Genomic DNA, 21967 nt, shown 5'->3' with positions numbered 1-21967 from the left:
CAAATACTGCTGCAAACTAAGTTCGTTAGACGTTCAAATAAACATTTTTCAGATTTATTTTCAATGAAGAATAGCCTACTTGCCTTTTTGATAGTTATTTGCTTCCATAATAATGAAACATACTCCCTCTGAATGGATTTTTTTAGGCTAAATACTTTTTCTTGAATCCAACTTCAGTTTTTGAGTTTCAACGCGAAAACGCAAATATCAATGTCAGGACGATAGCAGTAGCTATTTCAGGTCATTGTGGATTGTAGGCAAAAGTTAAAAAAAAAAGTCAGGTTTGCTAAGCTTTCGAACAATAGCATTTTCGTATAGCTGCTGCATGTAGAACTTGAAATGTAGAGCGTAAAAACATTTTATCCTACTAAGAGAGCCTGCTGAAATGATCTGGAGACTACAAAATTTTCTAGGCCTCTTATTTTATCAGTAAGTAATACCTTTTGAACTTTCCTTAGGAACTGTAATTTTTGCGCTCTGTCGAGCCAATACTGAAGACAATGACACATATCAATATCTACAGTACACCGCCATTAAGTATATGAAAAAACCCAATATTATTATCTTACTTAAGTTTTGTATTTATATATAGCAGCCACTCAGTATATTACAGAAATGAAGATCTAAATCAAGATATTCTCTACATTTACTTACATAACCACAAAACGTTTAACTTTCATGTCATTAATATAGCATCAATATTATGTACAATTAATGAAAAAATAGATGCATCATAATATTAACTATAATAATATTTAATTTCTAATGGTAATAATGTCATCAAACCACCTCAAGTTTCGTAGATTTGATTATCCAATACACAGCTGTACTCAGAAAATTATACACTGCAGAATCAGTTTTTAATAACAAATTGATTTGAGCTCTAAATATGTCGGCAATCCTGCAGGTCATGGCCTTCGTGTAATAGCCTATTGTTTATTGTAGTGTGTGTTTTGTTCTGAAATTCAATCAAGTCGGCCGTGATTGAATAAAATTAGTTCTCAAAACTGACAACAGATGGATTTTGTAAAATAGGAAAATTATGTAGGAAAATTGACATTTCACTGAAAACTACTACTTTTCCGAAAAACTTTGGATGCCAGGCATGAAAATGAGGGGTCACTCATTAAAATCCGTTCAGCCGTTTTCCCGTAATTTCCATTACCAGTTCAAACTATATATATAGATATGCATGAACTTACAAAGAATTCAACAATTTGATTTAGATGAGAGTTACATGTCTGCAAGAGTTATTTACGAATTAAACAACAAAATACTATTAACTATTAATTAAACACTGAAATAAACTGTGTAGCAGAATTAAGCTAAAATACATGGAATGTTATTATATTTCAAATAATGTTAGATAATAGAAAGAGATTATTATGAGACAATTTTGAAAATACAGCACTATCAGGATGATGTCTAAAGAAAGAAGTAACAATGTAGTCAGTGATAGTTTAAATCAGTATGATTGGAGTGAAATGCTAAGAAGGTTATCTTTTAAGCTGTTTTTAAAGGTGTTTATTGTCTTGCAGCCCCTAATGCTTTGTGACAAGGAATTCCATTGACGCGAGGTGGATACTGTAAAAGATGATGAATAACAAGATGTTCTATGAAGAGGTATACTTAGCGTGCCAGAGATAAGTGATCTGGTATTTACGTCGTGGTTAGAGTATAGATAAGAGAAACGAGACGAAAGGTAATTTGGTGTTGAGGTGTGCAGAATTCGAAAGAGTAAAGACAAAGAGTGTAAAGTTCTGCGTTCTTTAAGTCGGAGCCACGAGAGACTTGCGAAGGACGGTGATATGTGATCATATCGTCGGATGTTGCACACGTATCTGACGCACATATTCTGAGCTCGCTGTAATTTGACTGACAGTTCAGAACTTAGGTCACTTAACAAAACGTCACAATAATCGAAGTGCGGCATTACTAGGGTTTGTACTAGGGTAAGTTTTAGTTGCTGGGGCAAGAAGTTTCTCAAGCGTCTCAAACAGTGAATGGAGGAACAGATTTTTTTTATCGTTTCTATAACTTGAAAATTCCAAGTTAGATTATTATCAAAAAAGAAGTCAAGATTTTTTACGACAGATGAATAAGAGATTAGCGTGTTGTTAAGTGTAACAACTGAAAGATTACTGTAATTAGTAAAATAGTAATCTATACTAGTAATAAATCTGTAGCCGAAATTTTTCTGGTAATTTTCGATTTCCCAAAAATAATTGGTCCTAACATATATAATTAATTACCCTGAAACCGAAAATAGCTTTTTTGAAATTTTTGTTTGTCTGTCTGTCTGTCTGTCTGTATGTTTGTTACCTTTTCACGCGATAATGGTTGAACGGATTTCGATGAAAATTGGAATATAAATTAAGTTCGTTGTACCTTAGAGTTTAGGCTATATGGCATTCAAAATACATTATTTAAAAGGGGGGTTATAAGGGGGCCTGAATTAAATAAATCGAAATATCTCGCTTATTATTGATTTTTGTGAAATATGTTACATAACAAACGTTTCTTTGAAAATCATTTCCGATAAGTTTTATTCCTTGAAAAATTTTGATTGGACTGATATTTAATGAGATAAATGAGTTTTAAAATTAAAATAACTGCCATCTAATGCCGTGTAATGAATTAAAAAACAAATTACTTCGTCTATAAGGGGCCTTGGACAGCAACAATCGAAAGCTATGAAAGATAGCCTACAGATAATGTTTCTGTGTTTGTATGAAGTAATATCGGAAGCTAAATTAACCGATTTGTATAATTAATTATTAATTCACCATTGGAAAGTGTAGTTTCTCTAGATGGACATAATGCTATAATGTTATTACAGTAACCTCTGAGTGAATCTAGGACAGGTAAGATTAAAATAGCTTCTTATGCACAGAAAACTTGATAGGCTATTCTGTACATTCGTTTCCTGTATTTCCTAAAATAATTTTATGACCAAATGAGTGGTCTCTGGATCAAAATGATCGCATTTTAATTATGCAAATATAATTTAAATTAAGTAACATAATAAACGATTTATCCTTATATCAAACACGAATGTTTCCTAGATCAAATGTCCTATTTTAATTATGTAATTACTTTATATTTATTTCTAACGGGTGCAACGGAGCGCACGGGTACGGCTAGTTAGTAAAATAAAAAAAAAAAACATTGAAAACTTCCTGCGTAAATAATTCTTGTACATCAGAAAATGTCATACCCTTGCCCTGATGTGTTTATGTTCAGTTCTTTTGTTGATATTTCATTTATAATTTTGTCCACCCTTGTGAATTCAGTACATCTAGTAAATTCAAATTTGGGTCTAATTGTTTAAATTGTATCTGTGTTGTGTATTGCAACAGGGAAAAGAAAAACAACGCAGCTAACAGGAGGTAAATGATTCCTCCACTTTCAGCTCTGTTCTTTCTTGAAATGAACGGAATTGTTTAAGGTAGGCGCCCGGAAGGGATTCGTTCGGCGCGTTCGGGTTTTTATTCTTTGCACTGTTTTAAATGGAGCATCGCCCGCTGGGCCTTATCATCTGTGCCCGCAAACCGAATTCTAAATTCCAAACGGATTGCCGTACAGTGCATGATGAAAGTAAAGAATGTCCCGACAATTGAATCAGTCATTTTACAAAGGACTCTAGTCCGAAATCACAACACCAATCAAATCTCCATAAAATGGCCTTATTTCAGGAATGGGACATTTTCAAATGTACCGGTACTTTGAAAAGTGTTCAGTTTCTGTACAACTTAATGAATCCATGAAATAATATAATTTCTAAGATGTATCCAAGTATGACGAATACAATGGCGTCCTTAAAAATAGACTAGAGGCCTTTCTAAATGAATTTTATTTATTTATTTTATTTAAATTTAAATATACAGAATAAAGAATATAATTACAAAACAAACAAGAGAAATAGAAATAAAATAATACAAGCAATATAAAAAGAAGATACAGTAGTATTAACAAAATTTGAGACCGAATGAGCAGCGCTCGTGCTCGGTCGCAGTTCAGATTTAATATTAAGATAAAAAATAATAATAATAATAAAAATAAATAAGTAAAATAAAATAGGAACTAAAATATAATTACAGCGGCAATGGAATTATATAATATAATATTAACACTAGAGAAGAATAATATCGCACGTGAAAAGTAGGACTAATATATATTTCAAAATTATAGAATACAAATATAATATAGGTTGATTAATTCATAGACATATGCTATAAATTTATTTAATCAAATTGAATATATTAACACGTTTCTAATTTTCTTGTTATATGTTAGTGGGTTACATGTTAGAAGTTCTGGGTGTAATTTAGTTAAAGCATTGTACAACCGAGGGCCAAAGTTTATGCTATGCTTTAGACCAGCAGATGTGAGACATTTAGGTTCTACTAATGTTGAATTAATATTTCGTCTTGTGTCATAATTGTGTGTCTGTAATACAAACTTATTACGATTTTTATGATAAAATTTTAACAGCGTATACTTACAAATTTGTTCAATATTAAATACATTAAATTCAGAATAAATTAATTTAGTTGGATAATCGAAACGTTTCTTCAAACGAATTTTAATTATTGGTTTTTGTAGTAAATTTAACGGACTAAGATTAATTTTTGTACTTCAATGATTCTATTATATCAATTGCAAGGGCGAAGCTTGTTTTGTTTGCTGTTGGTATGAAGAGCTTTACAATTTATCAAATTAGGATTATAGCAATGTACGAGTAATATGGAAAAAGAACATAGCCATGGAATGAGATTGGGAAAATAATGAATGAACCAGGTATGTTGTTCATATAGTAGTTTGTTACAGAGCTATTTATTTTATTTCCAAGTTCATGTCAGAAGACAATGGAATAATACGTTGTTGCGGTAAATAACAACACTGTTCGATGATCAATTAGGAGTGCGATAAAAGTGAGCAGGCCATACTATGTATCTCAAAGCGCCGAATGAAGTTTTTCCAATAAGTGAGCACCTACATTTATTCCTTATTTACGTCACGATTATACAGAAAACAAAATTGTGATTTGTAGGTCTTCGCGAAACAGACTTACGGGATCATCGATTTGGTGATTCTATTTCGGATGGACGTTAATAATTCACAGCAAAATACAGTGAAGTGAAATTGTGATTCGCTGAAAGATTGTCGATCTGCTGAAAACTAAAATTACTGTCTGTCGCTTTTTTTAGTTGCTGTACTGAAAGCTTCAAATAGAGGCCGTGGCTCAGTGTTCACACGTGAAACGGGTGGTAATGGATTACAGAAGTCTGGAATTTGATACCGGTTTAGTGTAGCTATCATTTCTCGTGCCATGTTATTCTACGATTTTTTTATAATAAGATGTCGTTTTCATAGTAAAGCCAACGCGTAAGGTACTCTTCTCATGCCATTTTTTTCACTGAACACGAAGACAAAACCAATCTTTTGAAATGTTGTGAGTTCCTCAGTCATTAACAGCATTGAGCGTATTCCGAATCTCAGCGCTGAGCAATCTGATGGCATCACGATGTTCCCAATTTCACCGATGGAGTCGCTGATGCTCCACCGGTGTCGCACCGGTGCCATCGGCTTGCAGAGGTGGTGGCAGTCTCCATCAGCCGCCTTCAGTGAATCTAATTGGTTCTTGCATAAGGCGGGAATTAGCAGACGAATGACATCGTGCACTGTTGTGTCATGGCGTTGTGTTCTGCAGTATTGTTTGTAATGAGCACAACGTAAAAATAATACGTTAATGGGTCATGAGCGAACATATCAACGGACCAGTTATTACTACCGGTTCAAGAAATAAATTGTTTATGCTCTCTTTTCTTTGCACGAGATAGCAGTACGGAAATTTCGCATAATTTTGCTAGCGTAGCACAGACAACAACTTATACAGTCGCCATGACAGCCATCGATTCTTCCAGCAGTTTTGTTCCTAATTCGCTGCAGCGTGACGTCATTGTTGTCCACCGGTCCGGTGAGATTCGGAATACGCTGATTGCAAGAAGTGTAATCTATACCTCTTGCGAACAACACGTCGTTACTTTCTAGCTGTTTCATATTAACACATGTCTACTTATGTTGACTCCAACAATCATCCCCAAAAGTTTTTCCACATATTTTTATTCACACTGTAATGAATCTCGAAACAAGCCATTTGACTACAACTTCGTCGTCGTAGTCGTCATCGTCATCATCACCACCACCAACACCACCACTTTTTCTTTTTCTTCGTCACTCACTGAATATTCAAGTTCGTCGCAGCTCCAATTATCGTTCCAGGCATCTTTTCTTCGGTTGCTCCACACCGTTTTCCTTTTGACCAGTAGTTATTGAATTAATTCGGATATTCTTTTTACGTAATGCAACCAACCTTTTGCGTAATATATTTTTTTTTCCCTTAAATTTACAAGAGTAGGTACTTAATGTTGATATTGTTTCTATGTTTATTAATTAGATTAGTTAATATTTCATAAAACAATTCAAAACTTTTTCAGCATTTAGTAATTATGTAGTAATTCCCAAGTTTCCTTTTATATGAGAATCTAAACCAGGCCTGCAGAACTGTAGCTCCTCAGAGCGACTGCCTTCGTATCCCTTCTACCCCACCCATCTTTTCTACCAGTGCGGTCATAGCGTTCTAGTTACGCTCGGCTGCATCAACATTAATTCTCACGGCGGCAGGTATACAATACGCTATCAAGAATTACAAATGAACAGATAATAAAATCCTTAGGAACATACCTTTAGAAAGTGAGAGAAAAATGAATGAGGGAAATAAGTTAAAAAACATGTAAAATAAATTTTAAAATGTATGTGTGCATATAATATAAGAAGGTCTACCTATGTATATATCGTCCTATTACTAGTAAAGACAATTAAGTCCATTTTTTGTGTAAAATAAGTTAAGTACAGTCCCCGACTTGTCTTTCCATGCTCTGTATTCCACTAAAATGAAATAAGTCCGAAATGTTGCATGCAGGCAACAAACCAATTAATTTATTTGAAGAATTTATTATGATTTTTCGTGGATTAATAAAGTTTTAAGCGCTGGCTTTCTATGCCCAAGGTTGCGGGTTCGATCCCGGGCCAGGTCGATGGCATTTAAGTGTGCTTAAATGCGACAGGCTCATGTCAATGGATTTACTGGCATGTAAAAGAACTCCTGCGGGATAAAATTCCTGCACATCCGGCGACGCTGGTATAACCTCTGCAGTTGCGAGCGTCGTTAAATAAAACATAACATAATAAAGTTTTAATTCCTGTTTTTACAAAACTTGCATTACTGGTCTTAACTGGTTTTACTAGAAATAGAACGATAAATAATTGTACATTGATAAGTGAGTCCGGATATCAATGCTGTCATTCAACATTGTAACGCACTCCAACCAAATAAAAAAATATATAAATAAATGATAAATAAATAAACACACAATACGTGTACTGCAGTTTAAAGAGAATTCAAATATGGCAAAATCTAAACCCGTGAAGAAATAGGCCTACTACTTCCAAAGGAAATGGGACTATGATTATTTCGTTGTTGAAGACAAAAAAATTGCTTGTTTACTCTGTTCCATCCAATTTATTTCTACTCGTCATTTAAATATCAAACAACATTTCAACAAAGCCCATATTAAAAATTATGAAATGCACAAACTTTTGGGTAAGTTCATTATTACGAACTCTATATTGGTTATTTATTTACATGCTGTTAAATGAAGGACGTCACTCGTTGTGTTCATTTTGCATTGAAATTAATAGTGACTTCCAAGTTTCATTACTTAAATGCTACAAATTTATGTTTCCGTCGGTGATGATAGGAGGAAAGTTTTCGAAAATCTAAAACAGACTAGGTGCAAAGAAACTACCGACAGGAAATCTAGCATAGTTGTAAACCTTGAAACGAGATAACGTGTTCTTTTAAATGATACGCTATTGTCCTTAGGTATTCCAGTTCATTCCCATTTTCTTTGTATTGTGCATAGTTGCCTACAGTTTCCTCAGTTTTTGTTGGTAAATTATGCATTTTTATAAAGGCTCTCTGTGTCTATTACAACGGCTCACCTCTTATTTGCACTTTTATATGTTCAGTCTCTACTTGTATACTCTTAATGGCATCTAATGTTAGGGTGATGTGTTGCCGTCAACTTTCCAAACTTCGAATGGAAGCCCTCCACAACTTTGTTCGTTGTCTTTCGTCTTAACCTAACGAGTTCATAGACGTTCCACATTTGTGGAGGAAATGACGGATAAACTGCACAGTGACGACCTCTAGGCTATCTTCCCCGCATATACGTGTGTATATAGATAGGTAGGTAGGTAGAGAGGTAGCTAGATAGATAGACAGACAGACAGACAGATAGATAGATAAGGAGACATAAATACGTAGGCAAGATAGATAGATAGATAGATAGATAGATAGATAGATAGATAGATAGATAGATAGATAGATAGATAGATAGATAGATAGATAGATAGATAGATAGATTTATTCCTTCCATAATATTCTTACATTTGCTTTATAGCATAGAATAATGAACATGTCCAATTCTTACTTTTAAATATAAATGCAATACATATAAAATCCAGATATGAAATATGTACAGAATTAATATCTTAATAACAATAATATTTTATACAAAGTAATATGTTTACCATTTAATAGTAATAAAATATTTACACAGTACTGTGAAATGCCAAGAATTTATCTACAGAATAGAAAGTGTGAGATATTTAGTAATTTTTTAGTTTTACCTTAAATAATGCAATGTTTTGGCTATGATTCTTAATGTCTTCAGGAAGACTATGGAAGATTTTTATCGCCATGTAACATACTCTCCCCTTCGATAGCACGATAAATTTGATGCAAACATCCGCAATATAAAACAAGGCCGAAAAATCCCTCAGTTTTTGACACATCTCCGAGCAGAAGAACCAGCAAATCCTCTCCAGGCAGCGCATCCATCTTTAAACATACCCTGTCTCAAAGAAATTTGTGATGCAGATTCCCATGACTGTTTGATCTATACAGATGGATCGCGTTTGGATAAACTGTCGAATCAAAATGCCAAAGTAGGTTGTGCCTTTGTCGCCTACAGGAACGACAGCGAACACACCTCAGCCATCTTCAGACTCTCCTCAGAGTGCTCGGTGTTTCAGGCGGAACTATTAGCTTTGCGAGAAGCAATCAAATGTTGTAGTCAGTCTGGTTACAGCGCTTGCGTTCACAGTGGCTCTCAGTCAGCAGTAATATCAATTAATGATAAATATAACACTAACATTATAGCCTCAGAGATAAGAACTTTAATAATGAAAAGTGCCGTCCATATTTGTATAACTTGGGTCAGAGGGCATACTGGGATAGTTGGAAATGAGAGAGCCGATGAATTGGCAAAGATGGCAGCCAACTCTGATGTGCCACTGTCGTACAATTTATGTCTGATATCCTATATAAAAAAAGTAGCCAAAGAACATTGTATGCAAGAATGGAACGAAAGATGGGTCAATAGTGATAAGGGAATTCTTACAAAAGAGCTATAGTTTCCAACGGTCTATGATCGTAATAAATGTAAAGTAATAACGCCAAATTTCGCACTGACACAGTTTTTGACTGGGCATGGAAAATTCGGGGAATACTTAAATAGATTCCATATTAAAGACGATGCAACTTGCATTTGTGGGGAGGAATCTCAAGATGTCAAACATGTATTATATGATTTTCCAGTCTTTTGCAGTGAAAGATACGAGCTTGAGTTGTTACTGAACACTTTAAATTATACGTTTACCAGACCGTTAACCAATATACTTACCAACTCTAAATCATATAAGTATTTCATGTCCTTCTTGAATAGAATATTCGTCAAACTGTAAAATGTTAAATTATTCCGAAAAAAAAAAAAAACGTATTAGTTCTAATCAACTATAATGAAACTGTAAGTCTTCAATTTCGCATACTATAATATTGCACTATTGGTTGTAATTTTTATTTTAATTAGGCATTTGAGTTCTAATTTTGGGCCATTTCTTGTAATACCTGATTATTGCCAATTGTTGTTACTAAATAATGTATTTAATTCGCAAATTTTAAGCCATCTCTTAGTATAGCTATTTATTGCTTCTAAAACAACATGTTTAATAGCTATATATATATATATATATATATATATATATATATATATATATATATTTCTTCCTATTACCATTAGATATAAATATAGAGACATGTCTTGAGGCTTTATGAAACGATCCATTCTTTCATTAAGGTGCATTTTTGTACATAATTCATGTGAATTGTAAACCTTGATCACAATTTTGTATTATAATTTTATTATTGTTTATTGCTTATAAAATATGTATTTTTGATGCCAACTATAACCCTAATATACCTCATGGTGAAATAGGGTTTATTACATTGGATAATAAAAAAAATACATTTATTTTAACAGTATTTCCGTTCTAGTTCACGTTGCCGTTTCCGTTCCCGGTTTATTGTGAACCAACTTTTAATATTTTCATGTTTCATATCATTGTGTTACAAACTATTTTTTTTATTTAGTTGCTATAAAAGATAGCCTAATTACTGTAAAGTGTAAACCTTCTTGGACTATATAGCCTCATTTTCAACTACCAATATTAAAATACGATTTAATACTATCCGTACAATAACGGGTTTTCATGCGTTGAAGGGTTCCGTACAAATTTTACGGAAAAACCGTTGAAACATGAGTCCTGCGCTAACAGGTTAACTCGCCGTTATTCGAGAACCAGTAAAGAGTTTGAGTGGCCATCACTTTTAAAAGTAATTTCCATCCTTTCTCAACATTTCTCTCGCTTTGACCCCCCCCCCCCATCTAACGTGAAAAACAAAAAAGTTTGCCGCTTACCAAAGGTGAAGTCTGAACGATTTTTTTCACTTTCCAAAAAAGATTTTCAGTTCGATTTGTTTTTCAATGCTTTCCTTAGACATTGAGCTATCAATCCAAAAAATTACAACGTGATTGATTAAGTACAGAGCGTTTGCCTACGGGTGGGGCCAGCAAATGGGCATGTGTTGATAGTCGCTTTGTGCGCGCAGGTGTTGAGACACGCTGGACAATCAAGGTCGACAAGTTATCAGTTGTGAGCCAGATGTCGCAGTGCAGTTTCTTGACACAGTTGCTTAAATATTGAGCGTGTGTAAAGTTTATTTAGAATGCAAAACGCAAAATTCACGCTTGAACAGAGAGTTTTTATTTAAGATGCATATGTGAAAACAGAGTCACATAGAGAAGTACGTAGGCAATTTGAAGTGAAATATCCAGGTGCTCCAATTCCGGGAAGAGAAACTGTTAGACGTCTTGTTAAGGACAACAGGATCGCTAAATGCTACAATTCCTAAGCGAAAACGAAGAGTATTGACGGGAGAAAAAATGGATGCAATCAGTGGATCATTTACACGCTCTCCTAATAAATCTCTAAGACGTGTTTCACAGGAAGTGAGTGTTTCAAAAACATCAGTCTTCACTGCTGCTAAACTTTTAAAATTAAAACCCTACAGAGTGAGTATCGATCATGAATTACGGCCTAGAGACGATGAAAAACGAGTTCAGTTTCGTAACTGGATTTTACGAAGTATTGTGGACGGTATGGTGGATCCTCATTTAATAATTTTTTCTGATGAGGCGTGGTTTCATTTACGAGGTTATGTTGCCTCACAGAACAATTGGTATTGGAGTACAGAGAATCCCCATTTAATTCATGAGGTTCCATTGCATGACGAAAAGATTGGCGTTTGGTGTGATGTTACAGGGAAGCAAATTATTGGGCCCTTTTTATTTCAGGATGCAGTAAATGCACAAAGATATCGCACTCTAATACTCGCGTCATTTTTCCAAATGTTATCAGATAATGAGAAACTCAATGGGTATTTCCAACAAGATTCAGCATCAGCCCATACAGCCCATGAATCCATGAACGATATAAGTGACGTTTTTGGAGAAGGGATTATTTCTTAGGACTTATGGCCGCCACGTTCCCCCGACCTTACAGTGTGCGATTTTTATTTGTGGGGAACTCTAAAAAATAATGTCTATAGGAATAATCCTCACAGCATAGATGAATTGAAGGCGAATATAACAAGAGAGATTAGGAAAATTGCCGAATACGAACTTATTCGTGCGAATGATAATTTTATTTAAAAACGCCAGAAATGTGTGGATTCAGATGGACATCAATTCCAACATCGCCTATAACAAGTTTAGTACTACGTAGAAAAATTCTCGTGTGCATGCTATTAGTATAGAAAGCGGAAGCTTACGGATAGACGATTCCCGCAAGCGACGCCGCTTTCCTGGCCCCACCCGTAGGCGAACGCTCTGTATTATAGGAGCTACGACATGATATATATATATTTGAAGAACCGAGAAATGTATAAGCCAATGCTTCCTATAGAAGCACGGCCCGAGCGATATTGCTTTCTTATCATTACTACAGTCCCGTCTAGACCTCCGATACTGTCGGGAGTGATCTAGTATCGGTAATCTCGGGACCAAGAGAATCTCGTGTTCCGAGACCGGAGCAGTTCCAAAATAACTGTTGTGTTATTTTTTACCCATCTCTAATATGGATATAGTCATTGTTTGGGCCGGCATTGTTCGTGGGACCTCATGTTCTTCCACCCAGTTTCATCGGAGAAAAATACAAAGAGTTCTTAGAGTACACCTTAACTGTTCTGTTACACCATGTGCCGTTAACATGTACGATGAAGCTTCTGTTCACTTCGGTGTCAATGTTCGTCCATTTCTAAAGCAAAGGTTCTGTGACAGACGGATAGCCTAGGTAGAGATGGTCCAGTACCTTGATTCCTGCGATCTCCAGACTTAAACTGTATGGACTTATTTGTTATGTCACTTAAAAGAGTTTGTAAATGGAGCCTCGGTTCAAGACAAGAGTCTTCGAGCCCGTATTTTGAAAGATTGCGAGACAAAACGACATTCTAAAGGGATACATCAGCGCATCCGAGATTCATTGCGACGATGGGCTGATGCTTATATTCATGCTAACGGGAACCATCTTGAACACTTCCTGCAAGAGATTTTCATTTGGTATGCTATTTTCATTTCATAATGTACCGCATCATACAATGTAAGCAGAGTTGTAAGAAAAGGGCTGTAACAAGGAAATAAAGCGTTTCCACACCACTGTTCATATAACATTTTTTTCATCCTCTTTGTGTGAGGAATATGCCCCTAAAGTTTTGACATACTTTTTGGTTACATCCTATATAACTTAAGATTTTCTGTGGGATTTTTTTTTTGGTGGCATTCTAAAGTGATAAAGCTCATACTTGCTTTTATTTTGTCGATAACATTTACAATTTTTAATTTTTTGCGAATGTGATATTTTCTTATTGTGCAGTAGCCTATGTCCTGTCAGAGGACAAAGTAACTTAATCTCTGTTCCTTTTATTCTTTTTGATATGCTATTTTGCAAGTGTCCACGTCTCTGATTCAGGAGTGTTGGATTTGCCAGTGTTTTGTAAACTTTTGATGTGGTTTGTCATCTTATTTTCGTTATTTGTTCTCATTGTGGCAATGAGTTGTTGGAGTATGGCGAAATCACGTAGTGCGACTTTTCGTCCCAAGGAGCACAAAGACACGGAGTAGACAAAAACAGCTTGGAGGTGAAGCCGCGCTTGCGGACAGTCGCCATCATGATGCTACCAAAACATCTGCTGCCGCTTGGTGTTACATCGTCGTTTTTATTCATGAATCAACTAATTTCAAGATGCCTACATGTGCTGCGTATGACTGCACAAACAAATTTTTCAAAGAAAATTACTGCAATAAATTTTCACAGCTATAAATGTGCATGTTTGGAATGTAGGCCTACTTGTTATATAATGATTTAATCTAGATTAGATTCGTGCATTAGTCTCATTAATAGAAAGGTGTAGTGTATTGGTGTTATTGTAATTAGTTTTTATAATCATGATACCACGAAATCAAACTTCAGCTTCGCAGACTTAAACATTTACGAGCGAAGTTGACCTAACGTAACCCAAGTTGAAAGTTTCGGTATCGCGTGCTGTAGAAAAGCCAGCATTGCGTGTACCGACGTTTGTCTTAAACCGAATGGAATAAGAATAAAAAAATTAAGGTGAAACTCCGGTATCCCCCCACACTGTACAATTCCTCGGTCTCATATCACTTAAATAGTCCCCTCAACTGACTTACTAACCTTGCCACACACATACTCGACTTAATGTCACTTAGCTATCCCCTCATTTAACCCATCTAAGCATAAAGAAATTTAAATCAAACGTCAGTCTCGTGTGTGATGTTGGGCGATATCGTAGATTGGCCGGAATAAGTAATCATATTACAAGAATTCGGGAAAATATTGTTTTACAGAACTAAAATTATTTAAAAGTCATTAGCATCATCCTTGTCATATTCACTTTATTTATGAGTATTGTATTACCGTATATAGTAGGCTACTGTGGAACTATTATTAAGTAATAACTATCAGTCAAGACGAAGTAATTGAAAATGACGACGTACGTACTTCCATTGAAACGATCCTCCTATCAATACAGGTATGTTATACGGTAGTTTACACATGAAGAAATATTTAAATGAAATAATAATTTATCTGAATAAATACTGTATGTATTAATTATATAACATGGATTTTAGTTATATCTACTGTATATATTTTATTTAACATAGATACTAATAGAAAGAAGTGAAACCAGCAATTAATAGAAATTAATTTCCATTCGCAAACATCAATAATAATGCAATAAGTATGGTAACATTTTTTTTATTGTCAACATCATTATGTACAGTACAAATGTTATAGCTAAACAATATTAACGAAGAGCCTATCAATTTTATATGGTTAAGTGGAGTACATTTTCCCTAAATAAAACCGGGACATCTATATATATGAAAATACTGGCAAAAGGAAGAGAATGATAATGTGCAATAAGCAGCCAGGTTCATTATTAACTCAAAGCAAATGGATCAACCTATCAAAGTGAATTGTAAGTTCGTATTTTTTTTGGATCAGTAGCAAAATAAGGTCAAAGTATTTTCTTTCTTTTTCTTTTCAACCTACCAAAGTATTAAATATCATACTGCATTGTGAAGAGCTGTCAATTTAAATAACTTGTATGTATGTGAGTTATCGATGACAGTTTTCCAATGTTTGCTAAAAATACGTGCTTAGCGGTTCTGTGTTACGAAACAAAAGAGGAACTGTGACTCCTGCAAGAAATTAGGGACTTGCGGGATTCCTATTATCATAAGATCTTCTATAACGCAGTAGCTATTTTGCAATGTATTGGTAGCAACAAGATGGCGTCAGTTTCATCAAAGCGGCTCACCCCGTCCAATGGCATTAAGATGTTAGTGTCTTCTCTGTCTTCTGTGCTCGCTGGTTCGTCCTAGGTCACTGACATCCCAGGAGTTATTTTGTCACAAACAGTTTTCGTACCAAGCGACTAGGACCAAAACGAGACACTTCTGTCCCACATTTCTGCTCGTTCCGTTCGTTAGTTACGAAAATAACGACAAGCCTATATGTTATGGTTAGAATATTCTTAGAACTCATACAACATTGTCATTTAAAAATACATTCTTGTTGTCGCTATAGCGTTACAAATCAATACGTTTTAAATTGAAAGTGTAAATTACAAAATTATCCAACGATGAGAAGGAAAAATTCATGTAGCCGTAGATCGTCAGGTGCAAAGAATTGTATATCGTTATAATGAGTAAAAGGATAATGATGAAATTACACAGTAGCCTACTTTCGCGCTTTGGGACATCCTGTTTGAGGATATTTATTCTGATATATGTACTTGAATTAGGTTAATAAAGCTAGCACACTTCGAAATCCTGATTAGGAAGAGGAAAAGGAATTGGTTGGGTCACTAGCTGAGATGAAACTGCCTAGGCTACTGAAGGATGCACGGGAAGGAATGGTGAATGGGAGAAGAGTTCGGGGCAGAAGAAGATATCAGATGATGATAGACGACATTAAGATATGTGGATCATATGCGGAGACAAGGAGGAAAGAATGGAGAAAACTGGGTTTGCAGCGAAAGACCTGCCCTTGGGCAGAGTACTATGAATGAATTAACTTTTAAACCATTTGTAATTTGTTTGTTTTTTTTTTTCATCAGAATTTCATAAAATATACAAATTACCATAACTTTAGCTTGGGACGTACAGGCGTTTGGGACTAAAATTGGAATACAAAAAAGAAGGGACTAAGTATCTCTGGGACAAAAACATTGGGACGAAAGTTACTGGCGCCTTTTGCTTGGGAAATCGTCGTACATTCGCGAAATCATTGTAACTTCCCTTGCTAGAACCGCTGCAAATCTATCGTAATAATTTTTTTAATGGCCCACGCATTTTAGCATTATTTTTAAGGTGGCCTTAATTGAGGAACCTACCTTAGTTGTAATGGTATTTATTATTAATTAAATCTCCTGGTAGAGTTCTAGCCTTCATGTCTTCTCTTCTATTCAGCCATGCGACGGTAGGACCTCGTTGGGGCGCCAGAATCTGCGGCGGTCGGGGGGTGCGTTGGGGCGCCAAAATCTGGGGCGGTCGTCGGTCGTCGTCGCCCTCGGCTGCCAGCTCCGTCGTATATGGAAAGTAGCTCAAGGAGGCACGTTGATGTCAATAATTATAGATGTACACTAATTAATTTGGGCGCCAGCCTCCTCGAGATTACTCCGGTAGAGTATGAGGTCCCAGGTCAGCTGCAAAACGGTCGGGACATGGGGTTTGGGAGACGTGCTCTTACATTGAAATGATGTAGGCGCACACCAGAAGTTGTTGGTAAGAACTATGAGAACGTTTATTATTATTATTATTATTATTATTATTATTATTATTATTATTATTATTATTATTATTAAGTGTTCGTTTCAGATTAGCAGAAATGCGCGTCCAAGTGTATAATATACTGCTCTCACTTCCTACAAGTTGGTAGACTAATTTCTGAGTTCACGTAATTATATATTTTGTACTATAAAACGCCAGTAATATAATTGAGAGTTGATAACTTGATGACAATTTATTCCGAATGTAATAATAATGACGAGAAAAGAATTCAGACTTATAATAATGATACAACACACAACTTCTTACTAAACCACTAAAAAATTCTAAGTCCGTAAATTGTTATCCTTCCGAGTTAGGTTCGCCGAGAATATGTGGAGTGCGTCCACTCTGCACGCGTTCTATATGCCTTCTCTCCATCTGCAAAATCTACCCTCTACTTGCAACGACCAAACATACAATTTCGCCCTCCTATCTATAAATGACGTGTCTCTATTACGAATCCTGATTGGCCATGATTACTCTTACGTCACTTAAGACGCGCTCTTCAAAAATTGTTCGTTACTAGATTCTCCCCTACTTCCGGTGTTTCCTGACACTTTCTAACATATACCAGATCATCTCTTTTTCGAACCTGGCTTGGCGTCATCTGCTGACCACCCGCAGGCAAAGTCCACACATTCCCTCATCGGTCAACTCCACGCCTGGACACATGTTTCCTGTCCGCGTAGCTAGGCTTCGGCCTTCCTGCCCACCTGTTACTTCCGCCTCACATTCTGTAACTTTCTTACACGCCCTACACTTACTATCCATATAAGAATATTAACACGAAATACTAATCTGATAAGAACCTCCTTATCCTATACGAGGAACCGTCTCAGCCAGAATTAACTAGCCTACTACAAACCATAGGAAGTACTACAAATATACGATAGTGGTAGTAAAATTATTATTAACTAGCCGTACCCGTGCGCTCCGCTAAATAAATATAAAGTAATTACGTAATTAAAATAGGACAACTGGTCCATGGAACATTCATGTTTGACAGAAGGATAAATCGTTTAATATGTTACTTAATTTAAATTGTATTTAAATAATTAAAATGCGATCATTTTGGTTCAGTGACCAGTCATTTGGTGCAATGATAATACCTTTAACATGTTTCTTAATTGTTATTACATGCAGATAATTAAAATATGATCATATGGTTCAGAGAACATCCGTTTTTGGTGCAAGGATAATTCGTTTAACATTTTTATAAATTAGTCTTGAATGAATCCTTTAATAAATCATTCCAAATTAATAAAGTTGATTGTGTACGAAGATAATTTTTATGTTAACCTTACTGTGCATCTTTGTTTTTTTTTTCTTTTTTTTGTTTGTTAAGTTTATTTTATTCACGCCTTAACATCTGTGGTCATGTCGCGTGTTTAGAATGTGTGGGTATATCAGTAGGCCGTTTTTACTCTTGTTGACTTCCTGTTTCTATTGTGTGTTGTAGATGGTTTGTGTTCATGTAACTGATTGTAAACTTTGATTAACGTTTTTGGTATTGGTAATTGAGGCGGTGATGAATCATGGCATGTATCTTTCCAATCTGGCATTTGCCTTTATGACTAAGGGAAATCATGAAAAAACCCCAGTCAGATAGGTCGGCCACGGTGTTTGAACCCGGGACCTCCCGAATACGTGTCTCAAACGCTGCCGTCTGAGCCAACTCGCTTGGTTGTATATCATTGTTTATGCAAATAAAAAAATGAGGTACCCTACATAAATATTATTTTAAGAAACACAGGAAACGAATATGGGTAAATTATATATGTGCACAGGAACGTCATTTCGTGACACCTTTTACAATAACTCAGCTCCAGTGAGCTCTATGGTAAAATGCTTATTTATTATGGGCTATATTTTTGGTCCAGTAAAAGTACTCTTCTTTACCACAAAACTCTTAACTATTATGTTCTGTAAACAAAAAGGAACTTAAGTGTATAAAATTAGAGTATTTTATGTGGATCAAATAAAGTTGTAATAATTAAGTTAAACAATATTTCGACAGAATATCAAGTTTTCTGTGCGTAAAGATCTATTTTCATCTTACCTCAGTCCTCATATGTAGCAGTGCATCCATCTAGGGAAACTACGAATTTCAAATAGTGAAGGTATTATCCAAATCGGTTAATTAGCTTCTGAGATTACTGCATACAAACACACAATATTCTCTGTATATTAATAATGATAACAGTCAAGGCCGCCTTAAATAGATGGAGTCATTTGTTTTTATTCCACTATAGCCATCGTCGTCGTTCCTGCAATAACTTCTATATTGTGACATCGATTTTCAGATTTTTGCTCTGTTAAATAACTTAAATAGTGGTACAGCAAATAATACAATCTCTTATATGTAATTATATTTCTTTCTTTCGAAAATGTAATAATTCACGATCTCCTATGTACCACTGCCATGGAATGAATAAATGTGTTTTTTCTTCCTTTTATATTTTTCACATAGGAATTACGGAACAACGACGCTTTAATCTGAGGCGGCGGTGAAAATGTATTGTATTGTTATTTTAAAACTCTTGTATATCCTTAAATATCAGTCCTATCATAATTTTGCCTGGAATAAATATCGGAAATCATTTTTAAAGATTGTTATGTAACATTTTTCACAAAATTAATAATAAGGGAGATATTTCGATTTAGTTAATTCAGGCCCCTTATAACCCCCCCCTTTAAATAAAGCAGTTGGAATGCCATATAGCCTAAAATCAAAGTTACAACGAATTTAATTTATATTCCAATTTTCATCGAAATCCGGTCAGTCATTATCGCGTGAAAAGGTAACAAACATAGAGACACAGACATACAAACAAAAATGCCAAAAAAGCGATTTTCGGTCTCAGGATGATTAATTATACATGTTAACACCAATTATTTTTGGAAAGCGAAAATTACCAGAAAAATTTCGGTTACAGATTTATTATTAGTATAGATGACATATTATTACGAAACAAGTTTTTATACTTTATGGCATGAGTCAATGTTTAGGAAAAGAGGGAAGGGAGTTTCATAGTTTTGAGGAGTGTAATTTAATGTGTTTCTTACAGCATTATAAAACAGTATTAATAAATAACATCAAATTAATGTGTAATGATTAGTAGCTTAATATCATGAAGAAAGGGGTTGCTATCATAACAGTGTTGTATTAAATGTTTTAGCACGGTAAATCGTGTCATAATGTTAACTTTATGGCACAAGTTATGCCGTCATAATAGAAGTCATGACGTTTTAGTTGCCATGGTAATATTTTACGGCTGTCTGTGGTACAAGAATGTGGCATATATTGCACTGTTTTCAGTAACGATAATATAATGCTGGAGTACTAAAAAGGAAACAAATGTCCAGAAGATGACATATTTCATCGTATGTTCTCCGCGTTCGATAGCAATTGAGGCACTCGGAAGCAAAGTAATAAAAGTGACATTTTTTTAAAAAGTGAGATATCTTTAACGTCACTTCTGTTCAGAGAAAAAGTAATATAACTACAGTTCCAGTCAGTGCTGCTCCATGTTGGCCTTACACTTGTATTACAATGCATACAGAGTTTTGATTGAGAGGCAAACTAATACAAGTGCGTTGCTTACATACATATTGTTGTTGCGTCTCTTCTGTGTATGACTAATTCATTTGCCATAATGGAGAGAGGTAATAGATTACTTATTCGAAACATCTTCGTGGAAGGCCTGAACACATTGAGCTGGACCAACTATACAGTGATGCAATAAGGATAACATTTGCTAAGTGGAGAAACTTGCAATAGCTAATGAAATTCATCCCACTCATACATCACTCTTTCTTTGATGACCTGAAGCATTAGGATGGGCCTATAATAAGGACTGTAGGGCGTGGAAAAGTGCGTGGAAGAGGAAGTTGAAGGAATATTCGCGGTAGGAATACTACAGATGCACTTCATGACAGAAACATAGATGTTTCAGCAGAGAGAGATGTGGCTTCATTAGACGAGGTAGTGACGTAATGAACAGCGACTAAGGCTGAATTTCGTTTAAAATTTGAAATTTTCTTAGCCCTCTTCTTTCGGAGTATCAAAAACCACATCAATTGTTGCCCTAGAATTTGAATATAATATTCAACCAATCAGACACTATATATTAAAAAAGGATCTAAAAATACATTTAAAATTGCAAGCCTCATCCAGATCTCAGATGTTCTTCAAACTGTCAGATAATATCCTACGTAATTTCTACAAAATAAACAAAGAAGAAATACCAGTCTATATCACAGACACACTCATTGCTAAAACTCCAGTTGTAAATTAAATTCCTTCATGAAAATGGATAATTCCAGAACATAGCCTACAAATTCCACGAAATCATTTCAAAAATGATCCTCCATACATTCTTAAGTTAGATGCCAAGGAACTACTCTGCAGCACATATAAGGATTACCTTCAAATTTATACAGATGCATCTCTAAACCCTGATGATGGAACATCAGGAGCAGGGTATTATATTCCAAAATATCAAGAAAATTACTTCATACCATGTTCAGCCTCCTCCAGTCTTGACACTGAATTGCTAGCTATTGATGCTGCTCTTTAGTGTGTTACTCAAATTTCTGAAATATCTATTTGAATACTTACCGACTCCAAGGGGGCTATATTTAATATAATCAAATATGTACCACACCTATACGCACATAGAATTATTCCAATTCAGAAACAACTAAGTGAACTAAAAAAACTCCAAAAGAAAATAAAATTTCAATGGATACCTAGTCATTGCGGTCTACCTGGAAACGAGAAAGTCGATAACGTTGCGAAACAGGCAACATATTTGAAACCAAGATCTCTTCAAGTGATATCTCTATCCAATGCCTTTACTTCGGTAAAGTTTCATTTTATAAACTAATGGATCAACAATTGGCTCTGTTCTGACAAAGGAAAAATTTTACAGTCCGTTAAAAAGAAACCGAATGATCTGGAAATTTACAAAAAATGCACTGACATGTTCAAACGTTTTTAACAATAGCCAAAACAGGACACATTGTCACTCAATTGTAGCTACACCGATTTCACCTTTCTGATACTCCTACTTGTCTGTGGT

Source organism: Periplaneta americana, chromosome 6 (assembly GCF_040183065.1).
Source record: "Periplaneta americana isolate PAMFEO1 chromosome 6, P.americana_PAMFEO1_priV1, whole genome shotgun sequence".
Taxonomy (NCBI): domain Eukaryota; kingdom Metazoa; phylum Arthropoda; class Insecta; order Blattodea; family Blattidae; genus Periplaneta; species Periplaneta americana.
The sequence above is the reverse complement of the archived record's forward strand: the minus strand, read 5'-3'. Positions refer to the sequence as shown.